This window comes from Odocoileus virginianus, chromosome 9 (genome assembly GCF_023699985.2).
Source record: "Odocoileus virginianus isolate 20LAN1187 ecotype Illinois chromosome 9, Ovbor_1.2, whole genome shotgun sequence".
Classification (NCBI taxonomy): Eukaryota; Metazoa; Chordata; class Mammalia; order Artiodactyla; family Cervidae; genus Odocoileus; species Odocoileus virginianus.
Window position 1 is genome coordinate 6,329,091 of NC_069682.1, and position 21,967 is coordinate 6,351,057.

General features: G+C 42.3%; 1 long non-coding RNA gene across 3 annotated transcripts in view; it reads right to left on the minus strand.

Annotated features, from left to right (window-relative positions):
• The window catches only part of LOC139036544 (uncharacterized), a 31,109-nt gene extending 9,429 nt beyond the window's left edge, over window positions 1-21,680 (minus strand). The window contains exons 1-2 of one of the 3 annotated variants that reach the window (XR_011489323.1): window positions 21,553-21,680; window positions 11,128-11,276 (exon numbers count right to left, since the gene is read on the minus strand). This is a non-coding gene — a long non-coding RNA (uncharacterized lncRNA). Of the gene's footprint in view, window positions 1-11,127; window positions 11,308-21,552 lie in introns of all 3 variants that reach the window. The other 2 variants (XR_011489321.1, XR_011489322.1) reach the window with 2 other exon arrangements.
• Between the last annotated feature and the right edge of the window lie 287 nt (window positions 21,681-21,967).

Consider the following 21,967-nt stretch of genomic DNA (forward strand, 5'->3'; position numbering starts at 1 on the left):
GGACTGGAATGCAAAAGTAGGAAGTCAAGAAACACCTAGAGTAACAGGCAAATTTGGCCTTGGAGTATGGAATGAAGCAGGGCAAAGGCTAATAGAGTTTTGCCAAGAGAATGCACTGGTCATAGCAAATGCCCTCTTTCAACAACACAAGAGAAAACTCTACACATGGACATCACCAGATGGTCGACACTGAAATCAGATTGATTATATTCTTTGCAGCCAAAGATGGAGAAGCTCTATACAGTCAGCAAAAACAAGACCAGGAGCTGACTGTGGCTCAGATCATGAACTCCTTATTGCCAAATTCACACTTAAATTGAAGAAAGTAGGGATAACCACTAGACCATTCAGGTATGACCTAAATCAAATCCCTTATGACTATACAGTGGAAGTGAGAAATAGATTTAAGGGATTAGATCTGATAGATAGAGAGCCTGATGTACTATGGACGGAGGTTCATGACATTGTACAGGAGACAGGAATCAAGACCATCCCCATGGAAAAGAAATGCAAAAAGCCAAAATGGTTGTCTGAGGAGGCCTTACAAGTAGCTGTGAAATGAAGAGAAGTGAAAAGCAAAGGAAAAAAGGAAAGATACACCCATTTGAATGCAGAGTTCCAAAGAATAGCCAGGAGAGATAAGAAAGCCTTCCTCACTGATCAATGCAACAAAATAGAGGAAAACAACAGAATGGGAAAGACTAGAGATCTCTTCAAGAGAATTAGAGATACCAAGGGAACATTTCATGCAAAAATGGGCTCAATAAAGGACAGAAATGGTATGGACCTAACAGAAGCAGAAGATATTAAGAAGAGGTGGCAAGAATACACAGAAGAACTGTACAAAAAAGATCTTCACGACCCAGATAATCACGATGGTGTGATCACTCACCTAGAGCCAGACATCCTGGAATGTGAAGTCAAGTGGGCCTTAGAAAGCATCACTACGAAAAAAGCTAGTGGAGGTGATGGAATTCCAGTTGAGCTATTTTCAATCCTGAAAGATGATGCTGTGAAAGTGCTGCACTCAATATGTCAGCAAATTTGGAAAACTCAGCAGTGGCCACAGGACTGGAAAAGGTCAGTTTTCATTCCAATCCCTAAGAATGGCAATTCCAAAGAAAGCTCAAACTACCACACAATTGCACTCATCTCACACGCTAGTAAGGTAATGCTCAAAATTCTCCAAGCCAGGCTTCAGCAATACGTGAACTAAGAACTTCCAGATGTTCAAGCTGGTTTTAGAAAAGGCGGAGGAACCAGAGATCAAATTGCCAATATCTGCTGGATCATTGAAAAAGCAAGTGAGTTCCAGAAAAACATGTATTTCTGCTTTATTGACTACACCAAAGCCTTCGACTGTGTGGATTACAAGAAACTGTGGAAAAATTCTGAAAGAGATGGGAATACCAGACCATGTGACCTGCCTCTTGAGAAACCTGTATGCAGGTCAGGAAGCAACAGTTAGAACTGGACATGGAACAACAGACTGGTTCCAAATAGGAAAAGGGGTACATCAAAGGTGTATATTGTCACTCTGCTTATTTAACTTATATGCAGAGTACATCATGAGAAAGGCTGGACTGGAGGAAGCACAAGCTGGAATCAAGATTGCCGGGAGAAATATCAATAACCTCAGATATGCGGATGACACAACCCTTATGGCAGAAAGTGAAGAGGAACTAAAAAGCCTCTTGATGAAAGTGAAAGAGGAGAGTGAAAAAGTTGGCTTAAAGCTTAACATTCAGAAAACTAAGATCATGGCATCTGGTCCCATCACCTCATGGGAAACAGATGGGGAGACAGTGGAAACAGTGTCAGACTTATTTTTTTGGGCTCCAAAATCACTGCAGATGGTGACTGCAGACATGAAATTAAAAGACGCTTACTCCTTGGAAGGAAAGTTATGGCCAACCTAGATAGCATATTAAAAAGCAGAGACATTACTTTGCCAACAAAGGTCCATCTGGCCAAGGCTATGGTTTTTCCAGTGGTCATGTATGGATGTGAGAGTTGAACTGTGAAGAAAGCTGAGCACCGAAAAATTGATGCCTTTGAAGACTCTTGAGAGTCCCTCGGACTGCAAGGAGATCCAACTAGTCCATCCTAAAGGAGATCAGTCCTGGGTGTTCATTGGAAGGACTGATGTTGAAGCTGAAACTCCAATACTTTGGCCACCTGATGGGAAGAGTTGACTCATTTGAAAAGACCCTGATGCTGGGAGGGATTAGGGGCAGGAGGAGAAGGGGATGACAGAGGATGAGATGGCTGGATGGCATCACCGACTTGATGGGCATGAGTTTGAGTAAACTCCGGGAGTTGGTGATGGAAAGGGAGGCCTGGCATGCTGTGATTCATGGGGTCGCAAAGAGTCGGACACGACTGAGCGACTGAACTGGGAGGAAAACATGGCCAGTTGTTTAGAAAGAGCTTTGTTTATCCAAACTCAAGTGAAGCAAAGAAAGAACCTATAGCAAGAGAAGTGAGGTCAAGAAGATGGTGGTTTTACAGTAGGAAAAATACCAGCACGAGGAAGTGTACTGATGGGAGAGATCCATTGAACGGAAAAATTGCTGGTGTTGGAGCAGAGGGCAGAACTGACGGAGCTCTGTTCTTGAACAGGAGATGCTATAGACCAGTATTTCCCAAGTTTGGGTGTGTGTCAAGATCCCCTAGAGGGCCTGTGACAATACACATTGCTGATTCTGTCCCCACCCTCACAGTTTCTGATTCTGAGATGCAATCTGAGAGTTTGCATTTCTAAGTTCCCAGGTCACACTGATGCCGCAGTTTTACGGGCCATGCTTTTGGAACTAGGGTTATCAAGAAGGGGGTTGTTGACTCTAACAGGAGTCCCTCCATTAGTCTGCAGTAACAGATTCATTCATTAAACTATTTCTACATGAGGGTTTATATTGGAAAGATGCAGTCAAGATGACAGAAACAGCTAGCACAGCCAACCTCTGTCTTAGGCTGTGTGGTCCACCAAGAGGAGAAGTCGCTCAGCCTAAGTCTACCTTTGCAGGCACACTGCCTTCACTGCCGTTTTTCTGATGTCCCGCCAAGTAGAAACGTTTGGTTCACAAGATCACCACCTTGACACAATTGGAGCGACTAGGCGGCCTCTTCTGGCTGAGATGCTGCAGCATTCTTGGGAGCCCCAGGTGCCTCATGCCCCCCACCAGCTCTTTCCGACGTGTGTTCCATAACATCGCAAAGCAGTTTAACTCAGTTTGATTGCGCTGTTTTGCTAGCCAGCATTTGGAATTGTGATGCCAGCATTTGGAATTGTGATTAGCTGGGGGCCAAGCCAAAAAATCTCAAGATGCCAGAGTCTTGATTTTTTTTTTTTTCTTTTTGTCCTTGCAGTGTTCATCAGTTGCCAGAAACAGCCACTAGCAATTGATATTTCCATACCGTTTTTTCTTTTTTTCTCACTGAGGAGATGAGTATAGCAATATATGTTTAGAATGTGACAATGGCAACTTCCTTCTGTGTCTCTCTCTGGGGTTTAAAACCCTTTTGTATCCAATTTATTACACCCATTATAAACACAAGGAAATTGAGGCTCACAGAGAGTAAGCCAGGACTCCAGGTCTTTGAATTCTAATTTTTAAAAAAAATATACAGCCCTTTATAAGATTAAGATGCACAACATAATGATTTGACTTACTTATATTGCAAAATTATTATCACAATAAGCTTAGTTAATATACATCATCTCATAAATACAAAGGGAAAAAAGAGAGAAAGGAGAGGGGGGAAAAGTTGTTTTCCCTGTGGTGAGAACTTTTAGGATTTATTCTGTTAGCCATACAAGAGTGTTAACCGTAGTTGTCATCTTGTACATTATATCCATAGCACTTATTTCTCTTATAATTAGATATCTGTACCAATTCCCCCACCCATCACCTTATATCTCTGGTAACCAAAAATCTGATCTCTTTTCCTATGATTTAGTTTTGAGGAGTTTGTGTGTGTGTGTGCTTTATAGATTCCACAAGTATTTATCTTTGATTTATTTCACTTAGCCTAATGCCCTCAAGATGCATCCATGATTTTGCAAGTGGCAGGATTTCCTTCTTTTTTGATGGCTGAATAAGAACATTTTCTTTACCCATTCACGCCTAGATGAACACAGGTGTTCTTATGTCTTGGCTATTGTATACAATGCTGCAATGAACATAGGGGTGCAGATAGCTCTTCGACAGTGATTTCATTCCTTCAGATAAATATACAAAAGTGGAAGTCTGGATGTTATGATAGTTCTATTTAAAAATACAAAATCTTATAATCTGAATCATTAATTTTTTGAAAATTAAAAACACAAAAATCTTATCATTTGAATCATTCCCCTGAGTACCAGTGCTGATTTTCATATGGTCCTACCCCTAACTTAAGCCAAAGAGCCCCTTATGAAGGTATACTAAACTTGTGTTGAAAAATTTGGTCCCTTCTAGAGAGAGAGTGCTAATATAGGTCTACAGGAAAAAAGATTTTTCCCCCAAAATTATGAAGCTGATTAACACTGTTAATATCGCTTGATTTCATTTAATGAGTTATATCATTTTCAGAGGCAAAAATGCTCCCACACCTTAACAAGTTATAAAGCCTTAGAAATAAATTTAAAAGTTTGCTGTGGGGTACTCTTTTGCCCCCTTCTGATGCCTATGTCAGAAGCTTTCTCTATCTCCTTTATACTTTAATAAAACTTTATTACACAAAAGCTCTGAGCGATCCAGCCTCGTTTCTGGCCCCAGATTGAATTCGTCTCCTCCAGAGGCCAAGAATCCCGCGTCTTATCGTTCAGCAACAACCTTTCATCTTGGGGGCTCGTTCGGGATCCTTCAGGACAAGATGGGCCTGATAATCTATGTGAGCCTACTTCTGCTGACTCCAGAAATCCTGAGTCTGCCGTTTGATCCTCAAGACAATGCCTTCCTGTCTTGGGCTCACTCCTATGCTGCATTCCACAATCGGTCTAACTGCTTGGCCTGTGGACCACTCCCTTCTTCACCCGTGAAAGGCGTCCCATGGTGGACATCTCCACTTCAAGGAAAGGACTTTCTCCAAGTCTGCAAATACCTTCAACAATCGCATGTGATGCCTCTTCTTAAACTGATGACATCTAAGAACCTTAAGATGGACTGATGTAACTATGGACATAATGTGACTTTTCATTTTGATTTTAACTTGGTTTAATGACTATTTTGCCTTACATCTATAACTGTATAATGGGGTTTTCTAACCGTCTAAAAGCTTTTAATTTACAAATGGTTTTCTGAGCCCTATGAGTGCCACAGCCTCCTCCAACTATTACTTGGGGCCCCGGATCAGACATCCTTACTATGAGGATTAGGAGAATATGTTGCCTCACCAATTTAGGGACAATGCCCCTTGTCAGCTTGGAAGCAGTTATGGAATGAGAACGATGCCCCTTTTCCCTAGGCAAAATAATTCTCCTAAAAGAAAAAGGGGGGAATGAGAGAGTCATTTCCTAGGCAGGTTGATAAGAAGTCTAGGGGTCCCCAAGGAGAGAGAGGTCTGGGATATTCAAGGAGGAAGAAAGGACAAACTTTTTTACTTTTTTTCCTCTACATTCCTTAGGATTATATAACAATAATGTATCCTGCCTGAGGACAGTCTTTGGATTAAACCCTCTGGCTAATTCTGTTATTTTAAAGCATAAATTATGGGAGTAGGTCTGGTCTTTACAAGGATGTATCCTGCCTGAGGACAATCTTTGGATTAAACCTTCTGGCCAACTCTGTTATCTTAAAATGTAAATTATGGGAGTGGGTCTGGTGAGGTCTTTGCAGCCTCCAGATATTCTTTGGATTCATTGGAGAGTATATAACCCCATTGCTAACACTAGCAAAGGGGTACTCTTTTGCCCCCTTCTGATGCCTATGTCAGAAGCTTTCCCTATCTCCTTTATACTTCAATAAAACTTTATTATACACACACACAAAAAAAAGTTTGCTGTGTTTGAGAGTGACTGTATTTCAAATGAGTTGTTTGTACCAGTCAGATATTTTGGTTGCAAACAAGAGAAAGATTGAAAGCAGAAAAGAAATTCATTAGAATTAGTTGATTGCTCATAGAATTGACAAGAAATTTGGAAAATGAGCAACAGTCAATGGAGGCTCGGCTTGCAAAATTGCAACCAAAATCTTACTGCAGGAAGTCTGTGGTTATGATGTCTCTCTCACTGGTCACTCCTTGCTACCACCAAAGACATCAAATTTAAACTGCCCCTCCTTCTCTGTATCACTGACTCCAGATTCAAAAGTGTGAGAGAAGGATAGCACCTGACTGGCTGAGTCAGATCACGTGGCTCTGTTATTGCTATTGGGAAGGGGAGCGGTCAGAGAGGAATTGCTGCTGCTGCTGCTAAGTCGCTTCAGTCGTGTCTGACTCTGCGTGACCCCATAGACGGCAGCCCACCGGGCTCCCCCGTCCCTGGGATTCTCCAGGCAAGAACACTGGAGTGGGCTGCCATTTCCTTCTCCAATGCAGGAAAGTGAAAAGTGAAAATGAAGTCGCTCAGTCGTGTCCAGAGAGGAATTCAGTCAGTTCAGATCACTTCAGTCGCTCAGTCGTGTCCGACTCTTTGCGACCCCATGAACTACAGCACGCCAGGCCTCCCTGTCCATCACCAACTCCCGGAGTCTACTCAAACCCATGTCCATCGAGTCAGTGATGCCATCCAGCCATCTCATCCTCTGTCATCCCCTTCTCCTCCTGCCCCCACTCCCTCCCAGCATCAGGGTCTTTTCAAATGAGTCAACTCTCCCCATTAGGTGGCCAAAGTATTGGAGTTTCAGCTTCAACATCAGTCCTTCCAATGAACACCCAGGACTGATCTCCTTTAGGATGGACTAGTTGGATCTCCTTGCAGTCCAAGGGACTCTCAAGAGTCTTCTCCAACACCACAGTTCAAAAGCATCAACTCTTTAGCACTCAGCTTTCTTTATAGTCTAACTCTCACATCCATACATGACCACTGGAAAAACCATAGCCTTGACTAGACAGACCTTTGTTGGCAAAGTAATGTCTCTGCTTTTTAATATGCTATCTAGGTTGGTCATAACTTTCCTTCCAAGGAGTAAGCGTCTATTAATTTCATTGCTGCAGTCACCATCTGCAGTGATTTTGGAGCCCAAAAAAATAAGTCTGACACTGTTTCCACTGTCTCCCCATCTGTTTCCCAAGAAGCGATGGGACCAGATGCCATGATCTTAGTTTTCTGAATGTTAAGCTTTAAGCCAACTTTTTCACTCTCCTCTTTCACTTTCATCAAGAGGCTTTTTAGTTCATCTTCACTTTCTACCTCCCACAAAAATCCACACAATGGCAAATTTTGGAGGTGAAATTTAAGAATGTATTCATTTCTAGGAAGAAAAGAGGCCCCTGCATCAATCAGCTATTGTTGAAATAATGCCATGTAACAATAACAAACCAGTCAGTCCTAAAGAAATCAACTCTGAATATTCATTGGAAGGACTGATACTAAAGCTGAAGCTCCAAAATTTTGGCTACCTGATATAAAGAGCTCATTAGAAAAGACCCTGATGCTGGGAAAGACTGCGGGCAGGAGGAGAAGGGGACAACAGAGGATGAGATGGTTGGATGGTGTCACTGATTCAATGGACATGAATTTGAACAAACTCTGGGAGATAGTGAAGGACAGGGAAGCCTGGCGTGCTGCAGTTCATGGGGTTACAAAGAGTCAGACACAACTCAGCCACTGAACAACATAGCAACAACAAAAATTCAACAACCAAAAAATATATAATGAATACTTATTTTTCACAATCTTGGTCTGCTAATTGGGCTGGGTAAATTCTGATCCAGGTTGTGAATTTGCTTATTGTGGGCCCAGGTTGCAGGTCAGGTTCAGGACTTCACATGTTTCTCATTCCAGAAACAATAGCTACCTGGGATGTACCCTCATGGAGATGGCAAAAGCACAAGAGACCAAGTCAAATCATGCAAGCACATTTAAAGCCTCTGCTTGTACAAAAACAAACATAGATCAATGAACAGAATAAAAAGCCCAGAAGTAAACCCACACACTTATGACACTAATCTATGACAAAGGAGGCAAAAATATACAATGGAGAAAAAGCAGTGTCTTCAAAAAATTGTGTTGGGAGAGTTGGACAGCTACCAGTAAATCAATGAAATTAGAACATTTTCTCACACTATATACAAAAATAAACTCAAAATGGATTAAAGACCTAAATATAAGACATGACACCATAACACTCCTGGAAGAGAACAAAGGCAAAACATTCTCAGACATGAATTGTAGCAGTATTTTCTTAGATCAGTCTCCCAAGGCAAAAGAAATAAAAGCAAAAATAAGCAAATGGGACCTAATCAAAGTTAAAAGCTTTTGTACAGCAAAGGAAACCATTGGCAAAACAAAAAGGCAATCTATTGAGTGGGAGAAAATATTTGCATATGATGCTACCGGCTAGGGGTTAAAATCCAAAACACACAAACAGCTCATACAGCTCAACACTGAAAAAGCAAACAACCCAATCAAAAAATGGTCAGAAAACCTAAATAGACATTTCTCTAAGGAAAACATACAGATGGTCAACAGGCACATAAAAAGATGGTCAATGCAGAAAAACTAAAACAACTTTGTAAGCAATTATATTCCAATTAAAAATAAGGAAATATGATCAACATTACTGATTATAAGAGAATTTAAATCAAAATCATAATGAGGTAGCATGTCACCCTGGTCAGAATGGCTATTATCAAAAAATCTACAAATAATAGATGTTGGAGAGGATGTGCAAAAATGGGAAACTTTCTACACCGTTGATGTGAATATAAATTGGTCAACTTGGAAATCAATATAGAGGTTCCTTAAAAAACTAAAAATGGAGCTACCATATGATTCAGCAATCCTACTCCTGGGTATATATCAAGAAAAAAAAAATTTTTAATTGGAAAACATATGTGAGTGCGTACTAACTCACTTCAGTTGTGTCCAACTCTTTATGAATTTGTGGACTATAGCCCACCAGGCTCCTCTGTCCATGGGATTCTCCAGGCAAGAATACTGGAGTGGATTGCCATGCTGTCCTCCAGGGGATCTTCCCGACCCAGGGATTTAACCCATGTTTCCTGTGGCTCCTGCATTGCAGGCAGATCCTTTACCACTGAGCCACGAGGGAAGCTCCAGTTTGAAACCATACATGCACCACAATGTAAATAGCAGCACTACTTACAATTGCCAAGACGTGGAAACAACCCATGTCCATCAACAGATGACTGGCTTAAGAAGATGTGGTATTTACATATACAATGGAATATTGCTCAGCCATAAAAAAGAATGAACCGTTGCCATGTGCAATGACATTGATGGACCTAGAGAATATTATAATTAGTGAAGTAAGTCAGATGTGCTAAATCACTTCAGTGACATCTGACTGTTTTGTGACCCTGTGGACTGTAGCCCGCCAGGCTCCTCTGTCCATGGGATTCTCCAGACAAGAATACTGGAGTGGTTGCCATACCCTCCTCCAGGGGATTTTCCTGACCCAGGAATCAAACTCACATCTCTTACATCTTCTTCATTAGCAGGCAGGTTCTTTACCATTAGCGCCACCTGGGTAGCCCAGTAAGTCAGACAAAGAAGGACAAATATCCAATTATGTCACTTTTTGTTGTTCAGTCGCTCAGTCGTGTCCAGCTCTTTGTAACCTCATGGACTGAAGCACACCAGGCTTCCCTGTCCTTCACCATCTCCTAGAGCTTGCTCAAACTCAGTCCATTGAGTCAGTGATGCCATCCAATCTTCTCATCCTCTGTCCCTTCTCCTCCTGCCTTCAATTTTTTCCAGCATCAGGGTCTTTTCTAATGAGTCAGCTCTTCACATCAGGTGGCCAAAATGTTGGAGCTTCAGCTTCAGCATCATATACGTCACTTATATGTGGAATCTTAAAAATAATACAAGTGAATCTATACACAAAACAGAAACTCAGAGTCACAGAAAACAAACTTATGCTTGCCAGAGGGGGAGTGGGGAGGAAGGAAAAATTAGGAGTGTAGAATTAATCAATACTAACTACTATTAATAAAATAAATAAGCAATAAGAATGTATTGTATAGCACAAGCAATTATATTATATTCAGTATTTCATAATAACCTATAATGGAATATAACCATAAGAAACTGAATCACTGTGCTGTATACCTGAAACTAATACAGTATTTTAAGTCAACTGTATTTCAACAAAAAGAAAAAATTTAAATACCTCTGTGCCAACCTACACCAATATTCTTTCCTGGAAAATTCCATGAACAGAGGAACCTGGTGGGCTACGGTCCACAAGGTATCTAAGAGTTGGACACAACTGAGTGCGCACACACACACTGCAGGTATATCTGTTAACACTTCATTGGCCAAAGTAAGTCTCATGGCCAAGTTCAAAGTTGATGGATGGGTGGTATACTTTGTCTATTCTGATGGGAGGCATTGGAAAGTTGCCTGGCAAATGCATCAATATAAAAAGCTTATTATAAACAGTAAAGAATGAAGAATAATGATATAATCAACCTCAGGCCCTCTAGGCTATAAAAGAAGGATCAAGACTGATGAGGCTTTGACTTAAGCAAAGGGTGGGGCCATGTTGGAAACCATCATTGCCTTTCAAGGGAATGTTACAGATGATAATGTTTTTAGATTATGGGTTACACCAAACCCTGGATGAGACCTGCAGTTGGAGTATCCAGAAAGCCTCAGTGGGAAGAAGACTTTTAAGGTTAGTTAGTTGTCTTTTCTTTCTTTCTTCTTTCTATTCCCAACATCTTTCTTATTCCCTAGAATCATGCAAAGTGAAAGTCTACAGGTGATGGCAAAGACTGAGGTCATGAACCTGAGTCAAGAGGTCATGGACTGAGAAGAGAAGAGGGGAAAGGAAGAAGGGAGGAGAATACAAGGATAGAAGAGGAAATTTAAGGGAATTTGCTATCAGAAGGTAGAAAAAAGGTAAAAGCAGAGATAATCCATAGTATAGCCCACTGCTGAGGTGGAAATTCAAGTAGAGGCCTCACACACAAAGCTTGCATCTCTCTCCTGTAAATGTCCGGAGGGTATCTTACCCTCCACTCCTGTCAATGCCCCATTCTAGGACAGGAGTCCTCCAAACGAGTTTCTGAATTCAGGCTTTTGATTGAGCTCATTTCCCAGAATTTGCTCCTGGCCTCCTTTTCCAGTTGCGCAGTATGAATCAGAATCATAGTTAATGGTTCTGAAAAACAAAACTTCTGATACTTCTTTTACTTGGAGAAAGAAAGAAAGAAACAGTGCAGTGATTTTTCTGATGCATTTCAGAGTAATCTTCATGTTAACTCAGTGAGAAAGTAATCTGATTTTCTCTGAAAGAGAGGAGAACATTATCTTCTGTGTTAAAGGGGAAAAAAAAACCACATCAAGATCAATAGATTCCAGGGTCACAAGCTACTACCATTTTTAAAAAGAATTTGTTCTGACCTCACCTCTAAGGGACTCAGCATATGTGTCTTGAGCTGATTTTCCATTTGTTAATTAAAAGTTCCTTGTCAGCAGTATTTATCATTATTATTATTGGTGAGTGAAACACCGTCTTTTTCCACCAAATCTATTTTCCATGCTCACCCATTCTAAATGCTGGCTTACAGCTCCCTTATGGGTGCCAAAACAACCCACTCAGATGTGCCATCTCTGCATTTCTTTGTCAAATCTTTTTGCTCTCTAAGCTGACTTAAAGTCTTATTTGAACAACTGCCTGCTTTTAAAATATTCTGGATTGACATCTGTCTTACTCTCAAACCAAAACATTTTTTGAGTTCTTCCAAGACCAGCTCAGAGACCCTTAATGAGGCATCATAAAAGAAATAGATCTGCCTTCAGTTTGGCATCCTCTAGGGTATAATTGTGAATTTCAAGTTTGCAAATGCATGAATTTCCAAGGCTGTGCTGTAGATCTACATCCTCTCTGTATTCATGAAATATCATGACAGTGTAAATTCTAATCAATGCATTAATAAAGTGTCACACCAAACCTCTTATTTGTTTTTTAACTAGATAAATTTTAACCCTTTTCATTTTGAAATAATTTCTAACTTTCAAAAACATTGCAGAAATATCTCAAAAATGCTTTTTCAGCCTTCATCCAGCTTCCTCAAATGTTGACAATTTATGTGACCACAGAGCAATGATCAAAATCAGAAAATTAGCGTTGCTTCAATGCTATAATGTATCTTATTCAGTTTTTCTTTTTAATTTATTTTTTATTGAAGGATACTTGCTTTACAGAATTTTGTTGTTTTCTGTCAAACCTCAGCATGAATCAGGCATAGGTATACATATATCCCCTCCCTTTTGAACCTCCCTCCCATCTCCCACCCCACCCCACCCCTCTAGGTTGACACAGAGTCCCTGTTTGAGTTTCCTGAGACATACAGCAAATTCCCGTTGGCTGTCTATTTTACACATGGTGATGTGAGTGTCCATGTTACTCTCTCCATACGCCTCACCCTCTCCTCCCCTCTCCCCATGTCCATAAGTCTTCTCTATGTCTCTTTCTCCAGTGCTGCCCTGTAAATAAATTCTTCAGGACCATTTTTCTAGATTCTGTATATATGCGTTAGATCATGATATTTATCTTTCTCTTTCTGACTCACTTCACTCTGTATAATAGGTTCTAGGTTCATCCACCTCATCAGAACTGACTCTAATGCATTCCTTTTTATGACTGAGTAATATTCCATTGTGTATATGTCCCACAATGTCTTTATCCATTCATCTGTTGATGGACATCTAGGTTGCTTCTGTGTTCTAGCTGTTGTAAATAGTGCTTCAGTGACCAATGGGATACCTGTGTCTTTTTCAATTTTGGTTTCCTCAGGGTATATGCCTAGGAGTGGGATTGCTGGGTCATATGGTGGTTTTATTCCTAGTTTTTAAAGGAATCTCCATACCAGAAGGAGTGGCTGTATCAATTTACATTCCCACCAACAGGGCAAGAGCATTCCCTTTTCTCCACACCCTCTCCAGAATTTATTGTTTATAGACTTTTTGATGATGGCCATTCTGACTGGTGTGAGGTGATATCTCATTGTGGTTTTGATTTGCATTTCTCTAATAATGAGTGATGCTGAGCATCGTTTCATATGATTGTTAGCTATCTATATGTCTTCTTTGGAGAAATGTCTGTTTAGGTCTTTTCTCCACTTTTTGATTGGGTTGTTTGTTTTTCTGGCATTGAGTTGTATGAGTTGCTTGTATATTTTGGAAATTAATCCTTTGTCAGCTGTTTCACTTGCTATTATTTTCTCCCATTCTGAGGGTTGTCTTTTCACGTTGCTTATAGTTTTCTTTGCTGTATAAAAGCTTTTAAGTTTAATCAGGCCCCACTTGTTTATTTTTGTTTTTATCTTCATATAACGTATCTTATTCAGTTTTGCTAATTGTCCCCCTCATCTCCTTTTTCTGGTTCAGGATCCAGTCCAGGGTCATATTTGCATTCAGTTGTTATGTCTCCTTAGTCTGCTTCAGTTCAAAACAGTTATGAATCTCTCTTTATCTTTCAGACAGTTACTGAATCTTTATCTTTTAGGACTTTGGCAATTTTGAAGAGTCAGTTATTTGGGGGCCAGTTATTTTGTAGAACACCCCTCAAATCAGGAAATCTATTTTTTAATTAATTAATCTGGCAGACATTTGTTAAGTGTTAGCTGGGAAACCAGCAGACACTATCCTGACCTTCAGGAGATTTGTGAAGTTTTTTTTAATTTATTATTATTATTATTATTTTATTTACTTATTTTTGGTTGTGTGGGGTCTTTGTTGCTGCTTGGGCTTTTCTCTAGCTGTGGCGAGTGGGGGCTGCTCTCTAGCCTGTGGTTCACGAGCTTGTCATTTCAGTCGCTTCTCTTGTTGCAGAGCACAGGCTTCGGAGCACAGGCTTAGTTGCTCCGAGGCATGTGCGATCTTTCTGGATCAGGGACTGAACCCATGTCTCCTGTATTGGTAGGCTGATTCTTTACTGCTGAGCCACCAGGGAAGCCTGGAAAATCTATTTTTTGTGTGTTTTTTTGCTTTTTTGGCTGTGCTGGGTCTTCGCTGCTGCACACAGGCTTTCTCTAGCTGTGGTGTGAGGGTGTCTCACTGTGGCGGCTTCTGTCGTTGTGGAGCACAGGTTTCAGGGCGCTTGGGCTTCAGTAGTTTCAGCATGTAGGCGCAGTAGTTGTGGGGCATGGACTTACTTGCCCTGGGGCAAGTGGAATCTTCCCAGACCAGCGATCGAACCCATGTCCCCTGCATGGGCAAGTGGATTCTTAATCAGTGGACCATCAGGGAAGTCATTAAATCTAATCTTAAAGTACTGCCTCTCCCTATCATACTTCTCCAACCCAGATTCTGGAAGGGTATTAGGGTTCTGCTCTTGTGAGCAAACATGTGCTAAGGGAAACTTGGTGAAACTATGCCAAATATTTATTTCTTCTACTCATTAGGGACATCCTGAAATACAGAGTCTCATGCTACTGATTTCATAAAGCTTATGTGATTGAGTCTGAAATTTGGTCATCATTTTCAAGGAAGCCATCAAGTAGAATTTAATTAGTTGAAAACAACAGAAGAAGCAAACTCAAGTTTTTAAGGCCATAGAGAAGATGTATTGGCCCACGTAACCGAGAAATCTGGAGCTAGGCTGAACTTCAGGCAAGGGCTTCTTGGCCCAGGACTTCTAGGGTCCTTTTACCTAAACTCTACCTCCCTCTGTTTAGGTTCATCCCAAGGCTGATTCTCTCTTTGGTCAAAGAGTGGTTACCAATAGCAACTGGTGTGGCATGCTCTTTTATCTACATCCAGAAAATTACTGAACATTGTCTCTAGCTCAGTCACTCAGGCTAGAATGTGGAATGCACGGATTGCCTTAAGCCAATCGTAGCTCACCTCTGGAGCTGAGAGTTAAACTGATGTCACCGTTTCACATGTGGGGTGCTGTTGGGGAGATGGAGAAATGGGCAGTGCATATGCAGGTAACTGTGTCCACCCCAAGCTGGAATCCTTAGAAGCAGAAGCACAGTTTAGTGTCTTTATGGGGAAGAGAGACTCTGCACAGGTGTGTTCCAATAGATGCTCTATCAGTGCTAAGATAGTCTCAGTGAGAATGTCAGAAAGAACATTCTGGAAGAAATCAGGCCTGGTAACTGAGTGATACTGGTTTTTATTGCTGTTTGCATATGGTCCTATTGGCTCATTCGGTCAAGAATCCAACTGCAATGTGGCAGACTCGGGTTCAATCCCTGGCTTGGAAAGATCCCGTGGAGGAGGGCATGGCAACCCACTCCAGTGTGCTTAACTGGAGAATCCCCTTGGGCAGAAGAGGCTGTCAGGCTGCAGTTCATGGGGCTACAAGGAGTCAGACACGACTGAGTAGCTAAGCACACATGCACACACACATATAACACTGTCTTTAGTAGTTATTTCAACCCATGCAAGTTCAGGTGTGTCCGGCACATGGCATACGGGATGATGGTGGTCACCAAGTGAAAAATGGGATCCTTGGGCAGGTAGGTTTCAGAGCTGTTTTCTGTATCAAACATACCTATGTATCCTCTCACATCTTCTTGGCCCACTGTTTTATCCCAGCCATTGCCATGGCAATTCCACTGTGGGCATGTAACTCACTTCAGTCACATCATGTGTTTTCTGCTTCATAGTTCTTTTCACCACCTGACATAACACATTTATTTGTTGGTTTATGCTCTCTCCTTCCAGTAGAAGGTAAGTCCTATGATTATTTCCATATGTGTCAGTCAGTCAGTCAGTTCAGTCGCTCAGTCGCGTCCAACTCTTTGCAACCCCATGAACCACAGCACGCCAGGCCTCCCTGTCCATCACCAACTCCCGGAGTTTACTCAAACCCATGTCCATCAAGTCAACGATGCCATCCAACCATCTCATCCTCTGTCATCCCCTTCTCCTCCTGCCCCCAATCCTATCCAACATCAGGGTCTTTTCCAGTGAGTCAACTCTTCACATGAGGTGGCCAAAGTATTGGAGGTTCAGCTTCAACATCAGTCCTTCCAATGAACACCCAGGACTGATCTCCTTCAGGATGGACTGGTTGGATCTCCTTGCAGTCCAAGAGACTCTCAGGAGTCTTTGCCAACACCACAGTTCAAAAGCATCAATTCTTTGGCACTCAGCTTTCTTTATCGTCCAATTCTCACATCCATACATGACCACTGGAAAAACCATAGCCTTGACTAGATGGACATTTGTTGGCAAAGTAATGTCTCTGCTTTTTAATATGCTGTCTAGTTTGGTCATAACTTTCTGTTCAAGGAGTAAATATCTTTTAATTTCATGGCTGCAATCACCATCTGCAGTGATTTTGGAGCCCCCCAAAATAAAGTCTGCCACTGTTTCCACTGTTTCCCCATCTATCTGCCATGAAGTGGTATGGGACCAGATGCCATGATCTTAGTTTTCTGAATGTTGAGCTTTAAGCCAACATTTTCACTCTTCTCTTTCACTTTCATCGGGAGACTCTTTAGTTCTTCTTCACTTTCTGCCATAAGGGAGGTGTCATCTGCATATCTGAGGTTAGTGACATTTCTCCCAGCAATCTTGATTCCAGCTTGTGCTTCCTCCAGTCCAGCCTTTCTCATGATGTACTCTGCATATAAGTTAAATAAGCAGGGTGACAATATACAGCCTTGACGTACTCCTTTTCCTATTTGGAACCAGTCTGTTGTTTCATGTCCAGTTCTAACTGTTGCTACCTGACTTGCATACAGGTTTCTCAAGAGGCAGGTCAGGTGGTCTGGTATTCCCATCTCTTTCAGAATTTTCCACAGTTTATTGTGATCCACACAGTCAAAGGCTTTGGCATAGTCAATAAAGCAGAAATAGATGTTTTTCTGGAACTCTATTGCTTTTTCAATGATCCAGAGGATGTTGGCAATTTGATCACTGGTTCCTCTGCCTTTTCTAAAACCAGCTTGAACTTCTGGAAGTTCACGGTTCACGCATTGCTGAAGCCTGGCTTGCAGAATTTTGAGCATTACTTCACTAGTGTGTGAGATGAGTGCAATTGTGTGGTAGTTTGAGCATTCTTTGGTATTGCTTTTCTTTGGGATTGGAATGAAAACTGATCTTTTCCAGTCCTGTGGCCACTGCTGAGTTTTCCAGATTTCCAGTGCTGGCATATTGAGTGCAGCACTTTCACAGCATCATCTTTCAGGATTTGAAATAGCTCAACTGGAATTCCATCACCTCCACTAGCTTTGTTCATAGTGATGCTTTCTAAGGCCCACATGACTTCACATTCCAGGATGTCTGGCTCTAGGTGAGTGATCACACCATCATGAGATCTTTTCTGTACAGTTCTTCTGTGTATTCTTGCCGCCTCATCTTAATATCTTCTGCTTCTGTTAGGTCCCTACCATTTCTGTATGTAATGTATTCCATGTATGTAAGAATGTAAATTCTGTGAATATTTATTTGAATGTAGCTGTGTTAGTCACTGTTGTAATTAAATGCTTCATTCACTGCACCCCCTGTACCTACAACAGTGATTAACACATAGCAGTGCTCAATAAATATTTGTTAATTTAATTAAAACTATGCAAAGAACAGAGTGCTCAGATTATGGACAAGAGATACAAGAACCACTTGTGGTATCCCTGGACTTTGCAGTTGCATGCTTTCATTATAAATAACTTTCATTTTTGATTGGGCTAGGAATTCGGTTTTTAGGAGGAACTGGCAACTGAAAGAATCCCAATACACTAAGGAACTAAATGTCTCTAAATTTTATCCCCTTGTAGCAAAATGGGAAACCTATTACTATTTGCCCAGCCTACCTTACAGACCTATTAACATTTGTGTACCTCAGTTGAATTACTACATATGGAAGCACCTGGCTGACTTCAACATAATTCTGCCATGTGTGATATTGTGACCCACTGCTGCTGCTGCTGCTAAGTCACTTCAGGTGTGTCCAATTCTGTGCGACCCATAGACGGCAGCCCACCAAGCTCTCCGGTCCTGGGAGTCTCCAGGCAAGAATACTGGAGTGGGTTGCCAGTTCCTTCTCCATGTGATCCACTACTAGGTAAATAATAGAATCCTAGCATTAAAAGAAAAGTTAGACTGGGAAACTATATTACTTACAAGTTATCAGAAAAGCTGTTCTGGCAGTCCAAAGCTCTCATCTAGGGACAGGATTCTACCCAGCTCCACCCAGTAAATTTACAGGGATAAAGGAGAACCAAGAATAAAACTGTTCAACAAATTAAAAAGGAAAAGAAAAGGAGCAAGTGGTGGGGGCTAGGGGGCTTGCAGATAACCATGCCCAGACCCCTTCTTTTTATAGATGAGGCCAAGAAAACATCAATGTTTTGTTCAAGGTTACATAGCTACTTCAGTGGCAGGATCAAGACCAGAAACCTAAGCCTCTTGGCTTCCAATCCCATAGTCTTTCCAATACCACAAATTCACAATTTTCTTCTTCTGAAGTTTTTCTCTGTGTTTTTCCTTCTTCTAAATTTTTGGAGATAAAGCATAGTTTGGGGGATCAAACTTGAAGTCTTCTCCATTTTAATATTTGACCAATGGAAGAATTTTCAGACAGAAGAAGGAGAGAGAGAGGAGGAAATTCTTCTTCCAGTATTCCAGAGCATTCCTGCCCAAGAAAATCTCAATAGCTGAGGCCGTTGGCTGCCACCTCTGTTCAAAGGCCTGAGACTCTTTCTTCCAAAGTCTCTTGGCTCTGAGAGCTTTAAATTACACTGGTCTTTTATTAATTCCTGAAGGTCTTTTCACAAACATTGAACTAGGTAATAAAAGATCAACTTTCAAAAAGAAAGGAGAAAACATCCACACAACTCTATGAAATGTGAGGAGTGCACATACAGGAGTGGGATGTTTGAAAACAGGGTCCACTCTTTATGGAGCCATTTCTAGGATCACGATCAGCCCTCAATATAATGGTGAAAGTGTTGACACAAGCATCGGCACCTGGCCTCTGTCTCTTGTGACCTTTCTGCAGCCACCATCACGGTCTCTCTCTCTCTATTCCTACTCCTGGCTCTCAGTCTCATCACACATCTTGAGATGGGAAAGAAATGTCAAGTTGGGACTTCCCTTATGGTCCAGCAGTTAGAAATTTGCCTGCCAATAAATGGGGCACAGGTTCGATCCCTGCTCTGGGAGGATCCCACATGCCGCAGGTCAACTAAGACTGTAGGCCACAACTACTGAGCCCACTCACTGTGACTACTGAGCCCACTCGCTGTGACTACTGAGCCCACTCGCTGTGACTACTGAGCCCACTCGCTGTGACTACTGAGCCCACTCTGACTACTGAGCCCACTCGCTGTGACCACTGAGCCCACTCGCTGTGACTACTGAGCCCACTCTGACTACTGAGCCCACTCGCTGTGACTACTGCGCCCACTCGCTGTGACTACTGAGCCCACTCGCTGTGACTACTGAGCCCACTCTCTGTGACTACTGAGCCCACTCGCTGTGACTACTGAGCCCACTCGCTGTGACTACTGAGCCCACTCGCTGTGACTACTGAGCCCACTCGCTGTGACTACTGAGCCCACTCTCTGTGACTACTGAGCCCACTCTCTGTGACTACTGAGCCCACTCGCTGTGACTACTGAGCCCACTCGCTGTGACTACTGAGCCCACTCGCTGTGACTACTGAGCCCACTCGCTGTGACTACTGAGCCCACTCGCTGTGACTACTGCGCCCACTCGCTGTGACTACTGAGCCCACTCGCTGTGACTACTGCGCCCACTCGCTGTGACTACTGAGCCCACTTGCTGTGACTACTGAAGCTCTCGTGCCCTAGAGCCTGGTGCTCTGCAACAAGAGAAGCCATTGCAAAAAAAAGAGAGAGAGAAACCACCTCGATGAGAACCTGCACACTGCAATGATGAGTAGCCCCTGCTCACTGCAACTAGAGAAAGCCCTAGCATAGCAACAAAGACCCAGCACAGCCAAAAATAAATAAATTTCTAAAATAATAAAATTTAGAAATGTCTTGTTGGCAGTGGCATGCAGAGATCTGAAGCTCAGAGATATACTTTGGGGTCACTCAAGCCTTACAGATTTTCCCAGTAGAGGGAGCTAGGTCACCCCAGCTTCTTCTAGGGGCAGCTCCCATCCAGTGACTAATGGCTGCCGGAGCACGATGGCCGGGCCATCTCAGCTTGACTCAGGACAACTCTGAAGACCCGCCCTGACTTCTGCCCTGCCTCTGGACTGGCTGAGTCTGTCATTAGCCCCACACTGCTCAACTTTTCCCTCTGTCCACGTATGCTTCTTTACCTCCCTTTCCTCAAGGGTTGATACCCAGGACACTCCCCAGTCAACATCCTGCCCATCAAACTACATCTCAGAGTCCACTCTACAGGAAACCCAACTTGCAGAACACTCCCTTGCCCCATTCTTGCTTCATCCGTGCTTCTGGGTTCCCTATTTCTTGACTTGCTGATGGAACCTCTTCCCAATTTTTCAACAATTAACTTGACCATGTGTTCTTCTGTTCCGGGTTTCCCAGAACCTGCCAGTTCATCTGCTCTCTGTTGGTCTCAGCACTAGGAAACACCTTCCAGTCACTCGCTAAATCCTACTAGCTGAGGCTCTGTTTGTGGGGACCCAGATGTTCATTCCTTGGGACAGGGTGAAGACCATGTCCCCTGTTTGGGATGGATGAGCAGAGAATGTACAGTGCTAGCATCCTAAAAGAGCCACTGGGCCCACTGAAGTGGGATAAAAACAACCATAATCCAAGACAGAAGATGTGACAACATGCAAGTACACAGGCACGGCTTGAAATCCTGTGAAGAGACTCTGAACCGTGAAGCCACTGCTGAAATACCAGAGGAAGCCCTAAAACTGTGAGGTTTCAGATGAAATTTGACAGAAAATAAAATTTTATATTTATCCCCAGTTGTCTGCTTTTTGCCTAAATTCATTTGAATTTCTGAGCTTATCACCATTCCTCAACTTGTAGATATACATATATACTCATTGTGTTGTACTATTATTTATTTATTTTTAATATTTAATTATTTTAAATTAATTTAAAATTTGTCCACAGATAATTTACTTTCTTAGCTGAGTTACAATGTCCTGTCTACCACTTCTGTGGATTCATTTCTGGAAATAAATATTTAACGTGCTTAATGAATAAATATACACAAAAGAGAATGGCCAGATCATCACGCCAATAGCATGGTTTGAGCTTCTGGATCCAGCTGAACCTGAAGACCTCCCCCCGAGCTTTTTAGTTACAGTCATCACATGTTACCTGTTTGGCTCATGCCAGGTGGAGGTGGGTTTTCTATAGTAGTTAGAACTCTGGCACACCACGTGACTTCGGGGAAAGTCGTTAAATGTCCTTGAACTTGTTTCCCAAGTAGCAAAAGGGTAAAACCCTGTCTACCTCAAAGGGAGTAGATGCTGTCATATTCCCTCGAGCATTACAGGTTCCCTCAAGCTACAGGTTCACCTGAATTCCAACTGCTAGCATTTCAGTATCTTTGCCAGAAGTCTTCTTAACAAGATCAGTTTCTGCCGCATCTACTAGCCCGAGCAGCAAGTATACAACTTCCCCAGCTCCCTCAGTCCTGGCGTGGGGCGGGGCAGGGGGCGGGGCGGGGCCGCGGCATCCCTGTGACGTAGTTTCCTGTGCTGTCCTCAGAACTTCCCCAGAGAGGTTAAGCTTCCGCTGGCCACAGTGGTAAATGGCCACAGTGGTAATCTGCCTAGCCATGGACTCACCCTTCCCTGGGTTATTTTCTACCCTCCTCCCTTCCCTGCACGCCCATCAGCATTTCCTGTGATCTCATCCCGGATAGACTGCTAACACTCAGATTCCTGTCCTGTCCCAATGGTACTCCTCAGTCGTGTCCAACTCTTTGTGA